This window comes from Echeneis naucrates, chromosome 6, assembly GCF_900963305.1.
Source record: "Echeneis naucrates chromosome 6, fEcheNa1.1, whole genome shotgun sequence".
Classification (NCBI taxonomy): domain Eukaryota; kingdom Metazoa; phylum Chordata; class Actinopteri; order Carangiformes; family Echeneidae; genus Echeneis; species Echeneis naucrates.
In genome coordinates, this window is record NC_042516.1 from 21,438,928 (window position 1) to 21,461,194 (window position 22,267).

Genomic DNA, 22,267 nt, shown 5'->3' on the forward strand with positions numbered 1-22,267 from the left:
ATTTATCCATGCTTAGATGGAATTGTTGCATAAAAGCAATATCACATATTGCTTAAGTAACAAAAATAAAAGTGTCTATTTATAAAAAATAATAGTGCAGTTAAACATGGGTTCCTCATTTTTCAGACCTTGCACGCTGTGAAGCTCATGTCAAGCTCAGTCTTCCCGGGCATTTGGTAAAAAGGGTCCAAAAAATCTGTGATCACAAAAAAACCGAATTCATTATAAACATGGAATAATACAGAACTAGCCGACATCTTGCTTTTTTTTTTTTTTTTCCTCTCTCCCCCGTAATAAAAGGGAGCGTATCTGTTGGGAAAATGCTCCGAGGGGGGTCAATAATGCACGCTCCCCTCCCCATGAATGAATGAATAAATTAATTAATGTGGTGACTTGAGTGGAGTGGGTGCGGTTCGATTCCTGGTTGGGGCACCTGAACATGTCTAGGTTAATTGGTTAACTGGTTAAATTATACAGCAAGGAACAGTGACTTCCCCCCCAGGACTCAGATTGGGCCAGACCAGACTAGACCGGTGACAGCACTTCTCCAGAGACCGCCCTAGACTAGACTAGACCAGAAACAGGACCTCCCCAGAGACTAGACCAGACCAGAGACGAGAGACTGGACCCCTGCTTAGAAAAACTGGAGAGGGGGACAAATATGGGAAAAATTTAAACGGAATTTGGGGAAAAAAGGACTCTTGGTAAGAACCAAAGTGAGGCCAAATCTTTGCCTTCAACGAGGACGGGGCCGGTTGAAACTCTCTGTCCTCCATTATTGTAGTTTCCTTCTTGTTTTGGTGCTTACCATGCATGCGTATGTTCCAGAACTGACTGTGTTGACGTCAGGACGTCCCGCATACAAAATGGAGGCAGACAGCCTGTGGATTTCTTTTATTCATTCATTCATTCATTCTGAATTGTACTAAATGACAATTGAGATTCTTAAATGATTTGATGATGAATTTTTGGCATACCCCTATTAAATAGTGGCGCGTGAAGAAGAAAAAATTTTAGCAAATGTTTATATAGATGAAGTTTCAGCCTCGTTCCAAATACAGTGAAGGGATTTTCTTTTTTTGTAACTGTCAAAATGCCAAGTGACTCCAGTTACTATATATAACCCGCAGATATCAATGTAAACAGTTTTCATCAGGAGTAAATCAAATTTAGGAAGCAAATATTGTAAACTCTCAGCACACATTCAAGCCAAAAATCATATGCATCAGGCGAACCCTTTAAGTACAACATTAACAGATTCTTATTCATGGACTTACTTTAAATTCTTTGTCTGCCCCTGGACACGCTGTATATTTCACTTCAAAGTTATTAAAACACAGCTTTCTCCAAAACAAGAGCACCACACTACGTTTTACATTCCAGCAAAGGACATAAATGCAGATAAAAAGCTGAAGCAGCTACGGCATTAAGACATGCTTGATCATTAGCATTAATTGGATAGTGAGGGAGGATAGGAAACTTTGTTGCCATAAAAATCTAAATAAATAATTGCTAGGTGAAACTCTGGGAGAACGCATTCTCTATCTGGTCGATCATAAATCCTGGAATAATGACATGCTTACCCATAAATGACTAAACAAGGGGCCATTAAGGCATGCATGACTTCTCCTGATGTCTGTGTAGCAGATGTTAATAATTTTTCCATAATGGAGAAGGAGAGAGGGAAAGGGGGAAACTGCTCTGTTCGATCATATCAAAGAAAATGTCAAATAAGGGTCAGCAGAGTAAAGGTACTGAACGTGAAACGGAAGCTGGAAGTATTAAAGGAGGAGAAAAAGGTTGTTTACTTAATCTGAAGTGAAACTTTGGTTTATTGGGAAACGTGAGTTTTAGAAACTATTTCATATTTCTATTTTTGAATTGATGTTGGGAAAAAAAAAAAAAACATTTTGTTGACAGTTCGATGTGTGCATAAGGTGACTTAACGGCTCGGAGCAGACGTGGATCCTATCAGTCGTCACGGTCTATCCGTGAATCTCCTGCGTTCTCCTCGGTTCACCGGCTTCTCCTTGTTGTGTTCAGATCTTAATGGCAGATAAATCCACGTTCCGGTCCGACAATGCAACCGATCGGGCCCCCAAAAAGTGAGCTCCTTATCACGCATGGATTGATTACGCCAGCAGTGAGACACCAGATTATCAGTCTATTAGCTTCATACTGGCACATGGCACGTATTCCATTAATGCTGATCTTGATTCATCCTACCCAAAATGTATTATTTCTTAGGGCTTCACTGTGATCTTATCAGCCAGACTCGTCAGATAACGGCCTATCTGCTCACTAAAGTATCTCTCTCCTCTTTTGTGATCACACACTATCTCTTTCCATTGTCTTAATTAAGCACTTTGTCACTTTTTGTTTGTTGTCATTAGCAAAATGTCTTATATTTGGCTGAATCGCACAAATTGACACAAAAAATAAAAACACTTTTGAAATTCCACGAACAAGTTTTGACATTGTTTTTTACTCTGGGGTATCTACATTAAATACAGAAATGACTTCAAACATCATCACAGCTATATTAATCAGTGCAATATTGTCGTCTTGAATGTTATGCTTTGTTTATATGGCTTTTCATTCTGACATTTTATGATTGCTGTTGTAATTAGAGCAGGTAGATTATTGGAGCGTGTTATGAGACTTGCCGCTTTATCACCTGACATAAATCCAGAATATTTATCCTGCTTCTGTGATGAACAACAATAGTTTTTATTGACAAAGAAAAAATAAAAAATAAAAATAAAAAAAACTTGGAACTAAAGTAGTTTGTATTAATAAAACCTGCTCCCTCTTCCTCCCCCACACAGGTTATAAAACAGCAAAAAAGCATCAATTTGCAGCGTGGAAAAACTCTGAAGAAAAGAAATCAGTTGAACTTTAAACTATAGACAAACACATGACATTTCTTTCATCAAATTGATTCTCAGAATTTCAAGTGACTCCTGCTGCGCCGCTACATCCAGGAGGTTGCATGAAGCTTTTCTGCAACCTTGAAACTTCTCCTGGGCTCTATTCAAATGACAGGCGAGACAGTTTCACAAGTCTTAACAGCCCAAACATATGTGCTTGGATATCCCTCCGTTCACCAGCTTTGTTTTGTTTTTTTCAAACTGTGCCAAGAAAGAAGTAAAATGTCTGTCATCTCATACCGTGAAATGATTAATGACTTTGATTCATTAGCTTGGAATTACAGATGAAAAAGACATTAAGCTCCAACCTTGAGTTTTTAAGTGCACCATTCACCAGCATATTACAAACACATTTATTTTGTAGAAAGAAAGCTTTCATCTCAACCTTAATCAAACTCCTTGGACTATTTTAAAAAATAAGCCAAAAGCTTTTTTTTTTAAGTTACAGATAAAAAAAAATAATAAAAAAAAAAACACATTAAAGTTTCATGCCATGCCAGTCATTGTATCGTGGTTCATTCTAAAGGTGAGTTCTCTCTCCCTGCAAACTTGACCTTTGACTTGGAAACTGTAGAATGACTCCAGTCTAATTGTTGGCATCTAGTTGGCATGACTTCAATTTCAATAAATAATAAGTGATTACCTCACTACACTGCAAAGGACGCTCGCCTGTCATACAGATGATGGTGTGATTAAAAAAAATAATTATAAAAAATTCGAAAGGTTAATCTAAATTTGACAACATGTCAAAACTGATGCTTATACAATATCAGGGTTAAAACGTTTAACACTCATTTATAATTAGTGATTTCACAGAAAAACACTTTTCTCAATGTTTGTATCTCAATGTATGTATGTATGTATATATGTATATATATATATATAAATATATATGTGTGTGTTTGTGTGTCTGTGTGTGTGTTAGCACTGAGGGAGTTTTACACACACTGGTAGCATTGCTGCATGTAATATTGCAGTTTTCTCTTCACTGTAACAATGGGCTGGAAATAAAAATATCCAAACCGAGCCTGAAAACTGAAGCTAATGCAGAACAGGACAACTCCACTGGTTTCAAAAAGAAGTCAAATTTTATTGAGGTCTATGGGAAACTGCAGATATTCAACACAGCAGTTCACAAACCAACATGCTGCCACGGCGCGTGCTGGAGCCAATCATAGTTCACATTGGGTGAGGGCGGGGTCACCCTGGACAGATTGCCAGTCCATTGCAGGGCCAACACACAGAGATAGAGACCAACAACCACTCACACTCACACTTATAGACAATTTAGAGTCACCAGTTAACCGGACGGTGGAAGAACCCGGAGTACCTGGAGGACACCCATGCAGGCACGAGGAGAACATGAACTCAGAAAGGGCCCAGGCCGGGAACTGAACCTTCTTGCTGTGGGGCAAGAGTGCGAACCACTATCCTGCCGTGCTGCCAAATCTACTCTTTATATCTCAGTTATGAAAAAAACTTGATTTTGTAAATCATTTGTTTAAAATAAAGGTAGCAACTGGAAGACTCTCACACACTTATGATCAAACTGTTCCAAAAAGCATGCAGAACAATTAGTTTATGCAAAGTATACAGTGACCTGAAAACTAACTTTCAGGTCAGTTAAACTTTTCTGTTTACAAAACTAAGTGTCATCCTCTCCTTCATACAGCAAGCAGAACTATATGATTTTCTCCCCAATATTCCTATTCAAGAGCATGAATGAGTCACCAATTACGAATACACAAAGGTGTGTTTGAAAACTTGATTGACAATTGAATCCCTCTGTAATTCAAACCTGGCACTTGTCCATCCCATCTCACTTCCGCCAACTCCACCTAGTTGTCCAAATTTCTGACTCCAGTTGCTGTCAAGATGGAATCTACTTTGCATCTGAGAATTTAATCAAGGCCAGAAAGGACAAAGCTGTTTACTTCACAAAGGAAAGTGTGATGACAATATACAAAGCAAGCAGTATCACCAAATATATTCTTTATTTATTTATTTATTTTTGAGGTTGCACAAAACAACTGCTCCACCTACTTTGAAAAGGAAAATAAAAATGCCGGAGTGAAAAATCTGTGTGAAAAATAAATCAAACACAGGCCCACTCGTGTGCTCACAAAAATGCCCCCGCAAATATTCAACCACTCTCTAAAATGAGGATCTGTTACCATCTGAGATTAATTGTGAAGAAATGGCTTCGCGTTCAAAAAAACTAAGTCTTGCAAGTTTATCGTACTTGACAATTGCAAGAGACGTGTTTGCCCAAAATAGCATTCAAGCATTTTGTTATGTGTATCCAAAATACTTAAGCAATGTTGCCCACCAAGGAGCTACACAGCAACAAAGTTAAACATTAAAACAGGCAACGTCTACCCAATTCATTGTTGTAGCAGGTCATGAAAACACACAGAATACACAGAAAAAAATACTGCTATAATTATAAGTGATGCCTGCTAAGAGCAGAGAAACTACTGGTGACTCTGCTGCGACTCCAGTGACCTTGAGAAGCTCCTGAGAACCTCAGGAAGTTCTTCCCGCAGAGATTTGGCTGCACTGCTGCTGGATATCTGACTGTGTATTAGACTCTGATCTGTTTAATTACAATCTGAGTCGCATGCCATCTGTAAGAGCACCTCGCCGCCCCCCCCTGTACTATCCAAACGACTTAAAGAATCCAGAGATATTGTACTCCAAGGACGTGCTTAATTGAGTTCTGAGCGCAAAGTGCACTGCAGCATTCTTCGACTCCAGCATGCAAGCAAGCTTGGCCGAGCGGCGGTTTCAAGTGCTTTTTGTGGTGATGTGAATTGATCGGAAATTGCTTGTAATTGTCAAATTAGGCTACATGCAAAACAGGGTTCTGAACAAAGCGCAATTAAAGATTTGCTTAACTCCTTGAGAACAAACTCGACCAGTGCTACGGAACAGGCCAGAGCAAAGGAGGTTAAAATAACCCCAAACACGTAACAATATTGTTTCAGGAAGCATGAAAACAGACGTTTTGCAAATGGATTTGGAAGGAGAGGGATGAGGCGAGAGGGCTAAATCTGTCTTGTTCATTTGTGACGGGCTTGGCGTGAAGCAGTGACTTGAGCTTGGATAAAGAAAAGACACTTGCAGCAGGATTCTGCCAGTCTTTGGTTCTCTGTGTTCGGCAACCCACCCCCCCACCGGCACTACCGCCGCCACTCCATCACACACACCCTTACCTTCCAACACACTGCCGAACCTGGTGCTCTGCAGTCACCCATTAATCCCTACATGTCGGATCCCAGCCAGGTAATTACCGTTTAAAAATATTTCATCCCATTCTTTCCTCCCAAAAAGAGAGACAAATGGAAACAAAGGGAACACAGTTCTGAACAACGACAAAGAGGCGCTTTAAAGCATTCTCTTTTCTCTGGTGGAAATGGTGGCTTTGTTTGCATACAGTACAAGGTGTCTGAAACCAAATCTGCAGCTATTTCATATTTAAATGCAGCTGTCACGCTCTAGTTTTTACACTCGTTTCGGAAAGTTGGGAATGCCGCTTCTTTCATAGAGAGAGAGGAAAAGAAGAAGGGAAAAAAAAAAGCTTCTGTTTGTGGCGCAATAAAACCTGTTTGTTGGTTCACTGCCAGCTAACTTGCAAACTAAATAATTTGAAGAGGGATGTAATTATGAAACATTTCAGTCAGCTGAAAAATTGCAGACCATAAGTATCTCTTGTCCCCATATAGAAATACCTTTTCAATTTCTTAAGTAAATTTGAAAAGTAATTTTAGAACTGCATTGGACACATTTGACCCAAAAATAATCCTCGCCCCAAATACAACTACTGCAGTTTGTGTTTGTCGAAGCCAAGCTGGTACGGGATATCATCACAGCATACACAGTGAGCAAGCTAATTATACTGTGAGGATGTTTGTGTTCGCTAAAGGCAAAAATTCATATGATCAGATGAGACTACATGGATGTTACTTTAATGTGGATGTGACCTATAAAAGCCCCTGCTGCATTAAAATGGACCTATCAACCAAAGCGAGGTGACTCCAAACAAGACGTGTTAAAATGTATATTACTTCTCATCTTTAACAAGGAGTCACATCAAAGTGAATATGATTAGAAATATGAAATTGATTAAATGGGATTTAATTTTTTTTTTTTTTTTTTTAAATAGTTTAGTTTCAGATCCTAGTGGCGAAACGCTTTTTTCATAAGGGTAGCCGGTTTATCTGCATTATGAAACTTCATGATCTTGATTTTCCTGACTTCAGACACATTTCTAGGAAGTTATCATCAATTCAGATTAAAACTAAGGTTAGCATGATGAGTTGGTTGAAAATGTTTTCTTCTTTTGCCTCTTTTAATGTCTTCAGTTGGGATTCTTGAAATAGTTGTTAGATTTTGTTTGTCTTCAGCTGACAGACAAAAAGTCTCTTTTTGATTATTTCACTGGAAAAAAAAAAACCAAAAAACTGTAGAACCACTTTGTCCTGGTGTTATTATATCGTGCCGATCTAGCATCAGAACATTTGTAGCTACATTGATTGATTTTTATGCTCTTTGACTTTGGAAGTAATGCCTGTTTACCATTGTAGACAACTAGTTACCCAGAGTTGGTAATTCATGGATTGCAGCTCAATAGATTTATGTTCAAGGCCTAATTTTGATTGTCTTTGTTAGATTGCTTGGAAAATTAACTAAAAACACAAAAAAATACTTATGAGCCTCAAGATCCTTAGATGCTAAGAGTTACTCATCTACTACACCCCTATAACACAAACAGAAATTCAGAAAGCCTGGTGGGAACATGACGGTTGCTAAGCTGTTGTTAAGTGAGTTTACAATTGATGTTTAGGGCAGTTTGCTTTTTTTAAACAAACTCTTTAAATTGGAGAGGAAATGTACCGGTTGTTTTCCTGAATCAGAGCACATTGCACTCTGACGGTGCACCTGCCTCCAATATGAGTCAGTGCTGCTGCACTCGGAACCGATGTTGTGTAAAAACCTCATTCACTTTTGCTTTATGGGTTAATGGACTTAGAACATGCCAAAACTTGAGCATAATTTTTTCTCTTTTCCTGTTAATTTGTATTAGCGTTCGCATGATAACAAAGTAACACATCAAATCACTTGTCTTGCTCTCGCTTTGCCTTAATATTTCACACCTGTCCACCAGATATCGCATTTCTCAAGTTAATAAAGTGCAAAGCCATTTTTTTTTTTTTTTTGTGTGTGTGTAAGTCGCAATTAGTGAATATGATGCCTTAATGTGTGAGGTGAGTGTGTCAAATTCCTTGTTCTTTCACACCAAATAGTAAAATACTCATGTTGTGACATTATGTTCCTAAGAATAGAGAGGGGACGTGGGGAGGAGGTGGGGGGTGAGAAACGAATGCAATGGCAGTGTCAGGAGATGTAGTTAATATGCGGCTGGGTGGGTGTAGTGAAGGATTGTGGGTTGGTGGTAGCGGGGGGTGGGATCAGGCACATTCACCCTTCTGTCATCGTATGAACCTGCATAACTGCATGTTAATGTCTGTGTTTCACTTGGCACAGCTCATTTGTCTCTTCAGCTTCCAGGAAAAGATAAATATGCTTTTCTTACTGTCACTGAGAACTGTGGTTCCATTCCTGTTGTGTAGTTTGGATGTATGTTAAAGCTGTATGGTCATGAAACTAAGACGCCCAACACTTGGACATACAATCTGTGATCTAAACATATTCAAAAATTCTCCATAAAATTAATAAAAGTGAATTGATAATAGCATTTTTAAAAAGTGAAGTTATGAATGCTTTCTGATGTCCATTTTGGAAGAAATTCAGTTTGACTGAAACATTTTAATGCTGTGTGGTGAGCACAAATTAGACAAAAGATCCAAGATAGAGAAGGAAATTTTGAACGCTTTTGTTTTTCCACAACAGCAGCCTGTAATTTGTGACCCAGTTTACAGTTCGTACATTTTCACAGATTGTATTACAAGAAAGGACATAATTTTGTTTTTCTCTGAGTTAATGGCCAGTATAAATTTAACAAAATATGCCAGCTGCTGGCTGAAAATAAAATAAAAAAAAAAAAGAACAAGAAAAAATAAAAAACTTTTCTAATTACAACTGATATTAAAAATGTTTCATAAACCTAAGGATTGTAAAATGACAATACATAAAAGTGTATTTAATCCTTCTTGTAAAAACATGACCATGATTGATATAGTGTGCGTACAGTTTCTGGTCATTTTCCCCTCACAGGTGTATTTTAAAAACAAAACAGTCTGGGTATAATTAGACAGTGAATATGGACAAAAGAGACGTCTTATGGCATATGGCAGGGTCAGATGGAGAAGGAAAATCTTGTCATACAGCGGTAGAAATCTATTAACTTGCATACATATGGATTTATGACAACAACTGGCATAAGGAATCATGAATAACTTACAGACGGATGTTCTTATATAAGCATCAATTGTTAATTGAAGAAGCTGTCACACTCCCTGGGGCTGTCAACATAGTTTTATAAGCATTCAAACTCAGCTTTATCAAATTAATGGTCTCTTCAGTGCTGCCTGATTCCCCTTAAATCCATTTTTTGTTCTTTCTACAAAGTGGGAAAAAAAAAGAAATTTAGTTCCCGAGACTCATCTTTCACTGTAAGAGGCGCCAGTTTGTACTGATGTTGGCCCAGTGAAGATGCTGGCGCTACACCGTCTTGGCTCAAGCGATTTCCCGCAGACCCCAAAATGCCGAAAGACAGTGACTTCTGTTGCATTTTTCATGTCTCGTCTCTGTAAACAGAGGCGGCGGCGTCAGCAAGAAAGGCCGGATTGTGCTGAGGAGCTCAGGTGTGCTGACAGGTAGATCTCTACAGGCCGTGCTGGACTCGCTGGGGAAATCATGAGCCGCCCTCCAGTAACAGAACGAACGTTTTCTCCGCACAGAATAATAATGGTTAAAAATAAAACCCTGCTGTACACAGAGGAGGCCTGAGCCTGCTCTGAGGAGCACGCGAGCACATTGATGGGGACAAAAGGGAATGATCGGGGGTTCCACGTTCTTGTTAAACAACTTCAGCTCTGAACGTTGTCAACGTGACCTTTATTTAAATTCCCCAGGACTTCTGTATTGATGATGTCTGTAATGCCCCAGTGAAACGTCTTCAATTGAGAGGTTTTGACAGAAATTGTTCATATTCATTAACATTTAATTAAAATAGCTTATTCCCTGTATTGCTCTGCCTTGGTCATGCCTTGCAGACCTTTCACCACTCACTAAAGAGTGGAACACGATTGGTCAGAAATGTGCCGGGCATTTGTTGTATTTGTTGTGTTTCATGGCTCATGGGCTGCTTTCATGTCTTGTTTTGTGCGCCTATATGCAATTATTGTGTTTGGTGTCAGAAATCCCCCACAGTGTAATTATAATCCTGGGCAAGATGTATTCGTCTCTGGTCACAGTTTGACCCGTCCCATTTGCTTTGCATGAAGTTTTGAAATTGCTACATAAGCCAATGTTAGCACTAACAGCTGTTTACTCACTAGCGGTGTGCCACGAAGGCAGGCAGGGCAAGCAGTGCTTTCCCGGTTACAGTGAGAGATAATCAATTACAACAACACTGAAGTGGGCACATTTGATCTCAGAACAGCTTTCTGTCCCATAAAGGCTCCAACGCCTGTTCGCATTAATCATGTAATTTACTTCTCAAATGTGTTGGCAGCCGGGTATTGTCCCTGAAAGCTAGCCTGACTTCCCGCAGCAGCAAGTTAAAGAGCAAATGTGACTGATTCATCATCTGTGTGCAGCATCTGCAGTAATTTTGAGATGTTTGAAACAGCATATTGTTTCAAGGTGTAGTGCAGCTCAAAGGTCATGGTCTGGAGCAGGTGAGAGAGCGAGCGAGGGCAACTGCAGGAGAGAGTTCACTAGTTAGATGGCGGTAGGACTCTAAATGGACCAGTGAGCTGTAAATGCTGCAACTGCAGCTACAACTGCAACTCCTCAAGGCCTACAGTTGTGTGTGTACTCAACTGATCCGCCTCTCTTTCCACAACTCACCATACACATCGCCAACACGAGCCACTTTTTTGTTGCATACAAAAGTCAACACCTTTACCCTGACCAGCCAACCAGACCGTCTTTCCAGTACCGGGTCACACCTTGCCTTTTAGAGAAGAAGCAGCCTAAAGGACTCTATTGTAAATGCACAAATCTCTTGGCGTGAAAGCTAATTAAGTGTTTTATCATAATTATAAAAAAAAAAAAAAAAAAAAAAAAGGAAAACCAAACACAGGAGAGGTAACCAAACTGTATTTGTGGTGTTTCAAAACAGATTCCTATTTGTTCATTAAAAAGTAAAGAAAGATCAGTCAAGGCGCCATTCAGCCATTCCTGCTGTCTCACAGTTTGACCACAGGAACTAAACACAATCAAAGCTGCTTCATTATTCCCTATTTCATCAGTTTCACAATGAACTCATAAACTGTCGTGCACTGAGCAGAGAGCTGAGGGAATCATGAGATTTATTTATTTGTACTTGTAATGAGTCAAGTGAATTTTAATCGGATATGCTGAAAGTTACAAAAACTGTAAATTGGTAATTTACATGTGAGATCCCATCATATCTCCAATTCAATCAGCATCACACACCGGTTTTCATGATCTGAAATGAATCATCAGTGTAAAAATGGTCTTTTTATGCATCAGAGCACACACAACATATCATCAACAGTGACTCATTTCAAGAGAAAACAAAGAAAGAAGTCATTTGTTTTAGTGTTTTTGTAACTTTTTAAAGTCTATTGCACTTTTTTGTGCCAATTAGCCCAGTTTACCTTCATCATTTAAGAAAGACAAAATATTTAAATCATCACAACAATTTTCCTGGTTTTTCATCAAACTGGTCTCTCTCTATGACTGATGTGACAACATTCTGTCAACACAATGGTGAGACTGGCAATCTGAAGAAAATATTGTATGTGGAAGTCTCGGGTTGGAATATTTGCCTCGTCATCTGTGAAAACGAGTAACATGCCGGGATCAACATCCATCTCTATTAGAAGCTCAGTTTGAAAAGAGAGAGAGAAAAAAAAAGTCTGGTGCAAACACTGGCCAAATCAGAGGATAGCAGGGAAAACAGAGTGATAGCTGCGTGTTTGAACTTGGTAATTGGTTGGGCACTCGGTAGGCAAAACAACAGAGGACCTACGGAGTGTGGTGTGTGTTTCCCAGCCCCACTGTGCAGCCTCATAGAGTACAAAGACAGAGAATGAACTTCAGAGGGTTTTAATGCCTGAAGAGAAGAATATGGACATTAAATTATCAGGGGAAAACAGCAGGGTGTGAAAAAAGAGCCTTCTAAAGCCTGCAAATGCAAACGTACATACAGGCTGCTTCTGACACGGAAACCTGGCCAAATTCACAGACTCCTTTATTCTGAGCTTCACACTGATGCTCTCAGTGTTTGTGTGTCTCTGTGTGTGTGTGTGTGTGTGTGTGTGTGAATACACTGTATGTGTTCACATACTTTTTTCAATTGGAATTTAAGCATCCACACATCCTTTTCTTGCATTGAAAACGGTCATGTTTGTAAATATTAAAAAAAAGCTGGACCCTAAATCTGCTATCAAAATACCCAACGCTGCAGCTCATGCTGCGCAAGAGATGGAACATGTGAATATTCAGAGTTTAAAATTTTGGCTATTTGTGCAGGTCCGGATCATAAAATGGGACCTTGAACCAAAACCATCACCCGCAAAGTCAAGTGTGGAAAAGCTACAGGTTTTTCCTTTAATTTATGCTTTTTGCTTTGTGCTAGCCATACTGTTGAGGAAATAAAAAGCTGGCCTCTGTTTTTAAAAAAATCTTTCCAATAAAATATTTCCTCTGTTGTGAATTTGTTGAATAATTAATTAATAATTCAGTAGATTTATTAATAGTCTCATTTCACATACAGTGACACAAAAACAAATGTCATTTCTCCTACTGTGTCCTGCTGCATCCTGCATTGTGCCTGCAATGATTGGCAGGTAGCGCCCAAACTGGTATGAAATAGCATGAGAAGCACACAGTTCTACGTTACGCAGCAGCACCAACGAGGCCTTTGAGGGTCTCTCCAAATAGTCTGGATTTCAAAGTGAGCGAAAAATAAGTACAATGGGAAATAAAAGACTATAGCTAAATGAAAAGAATTACTCTTGAGAGTTACAGCTTTACACACACACCTTATTAATCTTTAATATCGTGTCTTGCTCCTCCCTTTCCTTCCACCTCTCCCTTCTTCTCCCTCTCTCTCTCCAGTTTATCTCTTCTGAAGCAATTATACCCAAGAGGACCGAGCACATAGGACATGCTCCCACTACCTAGAGCAATAATATATCATTACATACTAAACATATAGCAGCTACGCAAACAGCCTTTATTGCTACTCCAGGGCGAGTGCTATTTATAAGCTCCAACATAGCCACAGAGATCACTCCTCCACCTGAGTTGCGTCTGTTTATTTGGAGATTTCACGCTTTTCTTTGAGCACTTGTGAGCTGAAATGATGGCTGTCAGTTTGTCCATCTCTGCCATTTATTTTCAATAGCTCCATATTGACATTAGGGGGTGCTGGAATTCTTCAGAGTTGAATGATGGGGTGTTGAATTTTAAGTAGTTTTGAAAACTGACAAGAGTATGTGATATGTGTTTAGTTTGTTTTTTCTTTTCTTTTTACTTACACTATTTATAAGAGTTTTGACTTAAATATAGCTTCAACAACTTCAATAAAGCTGCTCAATTTAACTTTTTGAAATTTATTTTACATCAAATTAATCTTGGAAATAAATTTTAAACTGTGGAAACCATGTTCATCACACAAATTCTTTAAAGAAATTATATAATTAAATGATAATTATAAGGCCATTTGTATGATATTTCTCAACTAATCCATGAGGACCTTTAGGTTTAAGATAAACTGAAACATTCTTTAAAAATACAATTTTTTACATTTGATGAAAGTAAAATATTTTCTGTGTTGTCCAAAATGGAATCAAAAATTAATAAATTAAACAATTTCATGCTCACAAAAAAGTAAAAAATAAAACACACCAAAATATAAAATATAAACTTCTACTTAACTTTTACTAAATAACTTATTCAAAGTGCAACTCATGAATTATTTAAGAGAATGCATTTCCCTTGTTTTTTTATATATATATATGGATAAAATATCATTTATTCTAAGAGGGTCTATAAATCAAAAGTATTCCCAGAGAATAACAGATAAGTGAGGTATTGTGCAATGAGGCCAGCTGGTGGTAATAATTTAATGACGTTTTACAGGCGCTATAAAGACAGCAAACAGATGTGGCATTAAGGATTATAAAGTTGGTAAAACTTTTAACAAGTGCTATGTATTTTGGCGGTACAACAGCACAACCCCCAGAATAAAAGGAATTTACACATCCTTCAATTCCAAAGCTATCAATCACAGGCGTGTTATTCCCCTGGGAGCGTCTTTACATGCATATTTATCAGCTCAACATGCTAATTCCTGCTGCTATACGCCCGCCAGGCACGTCTCCAGGCGTGTTTATGACTCGTAATTGTTGATATCCTTTGATATATTTCTCTCAACTAAGACATCATTTGGTTTTTGTGGTTGAAAGTCAATGACCAATGAGGCACAATGACCTGGGCTTTCAATTCAAATTTACAGTTCAATATCTATTATATGCTATTCAGTGCTGGAGAGGAAGCCTCTTTCAAAGCAGAGAGGGGATTGAGCTGTACTGTCTAGCACTTATCAGCAGTAAAGCTCATCTCAAGGTTAGTTAATTGATTTAAAAATTAAATAAGGGAAACTGAATTATTATTCCATGGGAACAGCAATATGTTTCATGCTTTTTAGGAGGATTTTGCTTGTCAGAGCGCAGTACCTCTGGGGGGAAAAAACCCCCAAAAAAGAGGGGGGTGGGGTAAATAATTAAATGAAATCCATGTTTGTTGTAAACGTCCATAACCTGGATGTTGCTCACAGGAGTTGTGAATAGTTTATCATCTTTTGCCAAACAATTAACTGTGAAAAAGTTTCTGCAGTCTAAGACACGTGTGCCATATTGTTGCAAGCTCCAAGTTCATCAGCATGCATTTACATTGCTAAAGAGCATATATGGCAGATGAAGCATTTCGGCATAAATTCAGCTCAGAGAATGAGTGGGAGATCTCTCTCTGCTGTTTCTGTCATTTTTTTCTCCCCCCCTTCTATCTTCCTTCCAGTCTCTCTTCCTCCTTTTTTGCTTTTTTCCCTCAGACACCTGCCGCCAAGCGCACACCTCCGGGGAACCAACATCTGAGAAATGCAATTTGAGCATTTCAGCACCACAAAGAAAAGGCAAACAATGCTGGAAAAACGAGGGGATAAACATGCCGCCGAGTTGATGCTGGACAAACATGTCGCGTTCCCTCCAAATCACAAATGGCCCCCGCCATGTTCAGCGCTCACAGGTGTGGAAATTCAAGGACAAACTTGATTGCGTCCGTGGCCGCTGTTGTTGTTTCTGGGGTTTGTTTGCTTGTCGTGCTTGTCTCTGCACTATTGTTTGACAGATTCGCTCCTTGAAAGATGCGGCCCTTTAAAATGACAGCAGAAGGATGGCTCCTCTTAAAAAGACGAGAACAAGGGAATTAGTCGTCAAGCGTTGAGCTCAGAGTCGGGAATCATTGAGCATGGAAATCCACGGTGAAACAGAAGCTCGGGGGATTCGAACACTTCCTTAATGCCTTTTGATCTAATAGACGAACCAGAACTGGAAAAAGCCAATTTGTAAGTTTGAATGATTGTGAGTTAGGCCAGCTAACGCCTACTGAAACCTTCGGGCTAAAGGGGCCTTGGACCCATTTGCAGCGACTACCTCGAGAAAAGCTCCAGCTGTGCAGCAGAGGTTTGAGTCTACAGATTTTCAAAGCGAATAAAAAGAAACGGTCAGAGTGTGATTGAGAGCCGGTCCTGACAATATGGACATTGTCAGTGGCTCATAAAAGACAAATAAGTAGGTGTCACTGCAAAAATTACTTTCCATGATGGACTGCATAGCCATCATCAGCAATGACACAGCGTCATTCACATCAACAACACAGGTGCATGAAAAATGGAACGGGCTGGCAGGAAAATGAATTATTAATGACACATTTAAGTATTATAACAGAAAATCAATGAGCATACCTGGTGTAATTAACATGCACAATGTTTTCCATAATCCAGCACAGTATAATTATGCCTCTCTATTCCAGAACACGTTAGCATTAGCTTTTTCTAAAGCACACAACACCTGTTTATTTGGTTTGCTTGTTCTCTGCCTTCCTTTTTTTCCCCCCCTGTAATGATAAAGAGGCTGCGAAATGTTATTTAGCTCCGCTTCGGTGCCGGATGTGGACCTACAGTCATTTGAAGCTGGCCGTGGACCTTAAGCTCAAAACCTTAAGGGGATCATAACTATGTTGTAAAAATGGCTTGTCGTTCTTTAGCAGCTTGTGGTCTGACCAGGAAAAAACTATTTATTTATTATTTTTGCTTTTGAAGTTAATACAAATGCTCCTACACAATTTAAGGTACATGAATAGATTCCCTCCAAACCCCTCGGTGCTTATTTTGCCGGTTGATCATAGAATATCTCCCACCGACCATGTACATTTATGCATTTCATGTGCCGCTATTGATTCAGATTGAAGGGTTGGGGTGTGGGCTTATCTCTGTATACTGTAACATGTCCACTAATCACTGATTACCACCGTCTGTTTGTGCTGTGACCAGTGGCAGTGTACAAGATTTCCCATCGTTCCTGAAGGATGCTGGGGAACAGCTTGAGCGGAATCCAGCACGGGACTGGGATTTTTGGCAAGTCAAACTTTATCAGCACAAACATGCGCAAAATGAAAACAAACACAACCCAGACTGCTAATTACCATCCGCTTGGACCTCTGTCCCGCTTTTCTCAGAGACACACAAAATGGCCGACTGCAATGTGCACTCTCCTAAAAAATAAAAAAAAAATGAATAAATAAATAAATAAATTAAATTTAAAAAATTGAGGAGGCTGCTGCTGTTCCCTCTGTCCAAGGGACAACCCTTGTTGCCTGGATAATACAGGTTGACACACTTGTAGCCCCAGTGATTTTTTAAACCTATTATTTCATGTGCAAAGTTATAAATTACACGACTGACACCAGTCTGGTATCTTCTGGGCCATGTGGCCTGAACCCACGCCAAATCCTGTGCCACTAATTTTACTAATTGCCTGAGCCTGGCCAACACTTTTCATTGGTGTGGAGCCTACAGTGTCACAGGAAGCTAATGAGAGCTAAATAATGTATGTGAACCTCTCTAATTGCTTCATTTCTCATTTTGCTTACCAATTCTCATATCATAGTTAGGGATGCCAATTTTTTTTTTTTTTTTTAATGCCAATGATTCTAACTGTGGTTAATACTAATAACTACACCAGTCTGTCAAAGGCCAGTTCCAGGGAAAACGGAGCTTGTCATAGCATAGCATTGTATTATATTTTATAATGGAAACACACAATGGCTGGGGATGTATTTATACATATATTATTTATAGAATAATCCTCTCTTTCTGTGTGAAATATTCAGACAGTCTGAACTCCAACCAGCCCTCTTTGGGTAAATATTGCATTATTTTGGATGCACTCGTTGATGCATACAGCATCGTCAGGTAAGGCAGTGTATGCCAGCTTGTGCCACCTGGGGCTGTGTTTGTGTGCGTTTATGTATTTTTGTGTGTCTCCTCGTTTGTGTGTGTGTACAGCTTGCATATGTATTTATGTGCCTCTCTGTGCATCACTCTAGCTCACACAGACATACATATGGGTGTCTGATAGTGTAGTATGTGTATGTGTGTGTATACACAACTGTGTTGTTTCCTTCTCTGGCTGAGTTCCCACTGCAGCACCCGTTGGCCACCTCTCCTCCCAGTCCTATCAACAGGGAAGCTGTAATTTAGCAGCAAATTTGATCATCCAAATAGCTGAATATTTAATGGTATTAAAGCGCAGGGTAAAACCAAAAAAAAAAAAAAAAAAAAAGAGGCTGTATTATTTATTTGCTCCCTATAGTGTAACCTCTATTCAGACAACACCAGGTGGTCCTGTAAATATACTCTCTCTGACACGCGTTTTGAATTATTGACTGATAATTTATCATAATTCATGTCACTGGAAACTCAGTAATGCTCTCCAGGACCTCACTGCCTCCTCCTTCCTGTGGCCCAAGCAGAGATGATGGCTTGTCAAGGTGGCGAGAAGGTCGAGGCTACACTGAATTGTGTTTAATGCACAGTGCGCCAAGGCTGGAGTGGAGACCAAGGCCGCGACTTAACTAAGAAATGGTTAAAAATTTTGAAAAACCAAATGAATGTCACAATCTTTCAATTACTGTGAATATTTAAGGATATAGGTGTAAATTCAAAATCCTTTGAATGCATAAAAAGAAAACATGAAGTTGTGCGTTTTATAGCAAAGACAAAATAAACCAGACATAACTAATTCTGCCAATTTTTATGCTGTTTCTTTTTTTTTTTTTTACAAAACACATCATCCAGACAGGTCCAAGTCAAAACAGGTGCTCGTTGAAGAGTCCAAAAAAACTGTTCTTAAAGACCAGATTCGCCATAACAAAGACAACAAGGGTGGTTTTAAAGCTGTCAAGATGTTAATTTCTATCCACAACAGCTTCAAAACCACCTGCAGCTGCATCTCTCCAGTTTCTGTGACGGAAATAATGTGAGGTAGTGCACTTGGAGCAAAATGCAGGTGGCACACTGGGTCGATGTATTTTTTATAGTTTTGTTATGTACTTGTTCCCCTCTCCACATCTATTTACAACCACATTATACCACAACTTTGGGTCACATAGTCTGTAGAAAACAATGTTAATATTTAAACATCAAATTGAGCAAAAAAACTGAACCTGAAAAATGCCAATTATGTGACAGTGGCATAAGTTTTTAACTTTATTCAGCATCCTCATCTACATTTTCTGTAACAATATGAAACGCGATACAAGCATCAAACCTGATGCAGTGGAAAAAGATTTGATCCAAAGATCTTTCCCATTGATCTCTGTGGCCTACATGACCCATAATGCAATTCAAGGGCAGGCAATCAGTCAGCTATTTGGTTGTGTTACGTCAGTATTGCCCATTATGGTCTCACTTCATCAGTATTGATGGAGAAATGGGCCACAGAGGTGTTGTAAACTCATTCTTTTAATTCCACAAGCTCAGATTTTCTTTATTTAGAAAATTTATGGGCTTGAACCCCAACTGACCCCGACTTGGGTGATATCACTTAAGGCGGTTTAATCAGGGTATGCACGGCTCTCTCTGCAGCCAAAGGTTTTGCACACAAGCAATACAACTTCACAAACCTTTGATCTGCAAAAATCATCATAAACTCACTTTAAAAAGAACTAAAATTTTTGACTAATGTCAAATTCATGTCAATAGCAGGCCAGAAAACCAGTAAACTTAACAGGAGGAATAACATTTCTTTAGCATTTGACACTGCGTGTATGAATATTCTTTTATATATGTACCACTAAAAATGTAGTGTATACTTAAACGTGTTCAGGTTCAGACTTGTTTGAGATTCTGCAACATTACAGTAGTTTACTATAATAGTCTTCTGTGATTAAGTTACTGCTTGATCTAATAGCTCTGGATGATGATAAGCAACATTTGAAATATTTGAACCAAACTATTAGTCATTTTATCCTGAGTAATAAAATCATTCTTACATTATCGGACCATTCAGAGTCGGTTATTAAACCCCTCATACAGTAAAACCAGGCCCGTTACACAGTGTCTACTACGATTCAAGCACATAGCTCAATTTGTCTCCTATAAAAAGGACTTTGCCATGTCTCAGACACCACGTTCCAGTGAAGTGCGGGATAAATATGGATTAATTAATTGATTGATTGATGAAAGGAATCTTGTGCCACATTAAAAAAAAAAAAAAAAAAAGTCTGCAATCTGGATTGTGAATGGATAATGAAAAATAGTAGAGTGCTGAAAGAAATGTCTAAAAATACAAAATACTCTTATTATCCATTAATGACAACACAGTACAGTAGTCATAGTCTTTAATGCAACACCCAAACAGCATGTCACTGGCAGGGAACACAACACCGCATCCCTTAATAGGATTGTGCCTGTATAGCAATTTGTCAAGCCAAAATATCCAGTATTTATGAGACAAATATAGCACACTGGAACAACTAAGAGAGAGAGAAATCACAAAATAGTCAATAGGATTAACCAAAGCATGAACTAAATGCTCCTTGATGTGTCATCGATAAAAGGATTTTTGATTATTCGTCACCATAAAATGCATGGCAAGATTGTCATGCCGTCATTGTATTACTGTATCCTCTTTATCTGTATGTCAATCTAGGCACATTAGAATCTGGGCGCTGTTTTCGCTCATGTCTCTTTTTTTTTTATGGATTTAACACACAGTCTGTATTTGGAGTGCAAAAAACAGATTACCTCATTGCCTCAGGTCGACATTGTGTTAATAAATGGTGAACATCCATAATTGTGCCCCCGCCAAAGACACAATGTCATCTTCAATTAATCCATCCACAATCAATACGTTGGATTTGACACTTAGTCACCATGAGTCATTTTATTCACAAACGCTGACAAACAACAACAAAAAAGCCAGCAGACGACTAAAACTCTTTAAAAGAAGTTGTTTTTCTGCTCATTTATATGATGTTTGATGGCACCAGCTGAAGGTCCATTTTTGTTTCCTTTCACAACACCAACAACTCATAGCGAGAAGGCTTGAGCTTTTAAGGGTTGTTATGTTACACAGATGAATCTCCACACAATTATCACGGAGCTGTGGCTCAGTCAATATCATTATGTAGAAATGAGATTGATCGAGTGTGAGCGTCACTGGCAAAACTGAAATTCATGTATTAATTGAAGATTAACGGAAGATAACTGTATCTGTAGTCATCTTCCTGTGACAGCCGGTGACAAGTCATAGCAGGAGAGCATCACACTGCCGGTTTACACACAAAACGAAACTCTAGATAAAGCGCACACATCCCAATGGCTCACCTAGTGGAGCATGTACCATAAAGGCTCAGTCCAAACATCATGGCCCTTTGCTGCATGCCACAAATAAAAGCCCAGAAGTTAGAAAAACAAACAATTAAAGATAAAGATTAACACAATATTATATTTAGCAAACTTCTACATATGCATACATACATTGGAAAATGCTTTCTAATAGGCTTCTTGATCATTAACATGCATTAGCATACTGCATTTAACCGAGAAAAACAGCAACATCTTCTGCATTTGAGTGATTAAAATAAACTGAATTGGCCGTCTAGGATGAAGATGCATTTCGACTGCTTTACTGAGAGGTTGAAAGAGGATTAATAGCTGAAAACTGCACTAATCCACATTTTTACATTAACAGTGGCTCAAATGACTATGAAGACAAGCATACACTTTATTAGGACCATCTGTACACCTGCCTATTCAAGCAATTATCAATGCACAAATTCATGCATACACAGATCCGTTAATGTTCACATTGAACATCAATTGGAGTAAATGTACGTTTGACCGTGGTGTTGTTGGTACCAGACGTGATGGTTTGAGTGTTGATCCTGTGGGATTTTCATTCACTGCCTCAAGAGCTTTTACTCGGAATGACGTGATAAACAAAAAAGAAAATCCTGTGAGCAGCAGCTCTGTGGATGGAAACACTGTTGGTGAGAGAAGTCAGAGGAACATGGTCAGAAACAACCACTTTTTATAGCAGTGGGGACAGAAATGGTGTCTCAGGGTATCAAAACTTGAGGTGGATGAGGTTCAGCAGCAGAATCGGTCAGGCTCCACTCCCGTCAGCCAAGAACATAAATCTAAGGCTGCGGTGGACACAGGCTCACCACCACTGGACAGATTAAATCTTAGAATATACAGTCTGGTGTAATAAATCTGGATTTCTGCTGAGCCAGCAGTAGCGTGGTCCGAATTTGGCATCAACATCATGAATCCCTGGACCCAAACAGCCTCGTGTCAACAGTCCATATTGGCAGTGGTGGTGTTCTAAGAGGGTAGGGGTTTGTTGGCACACTTTGGACCCCTTAATACCAATCAATCATAGTTTGAATGTCACAGTCTCCCTGACACTGTTATTTATAAACCAATATCTCGTAATGGCTACGTCCGGCAGGATAATCCTCCACGCCCCAAAGCAAAAGTCATCTCAAACTAGTTTCATGAACATGACAGAAAGTTCCGTGACTTTCAGAGACCTTGAGAGGCATTC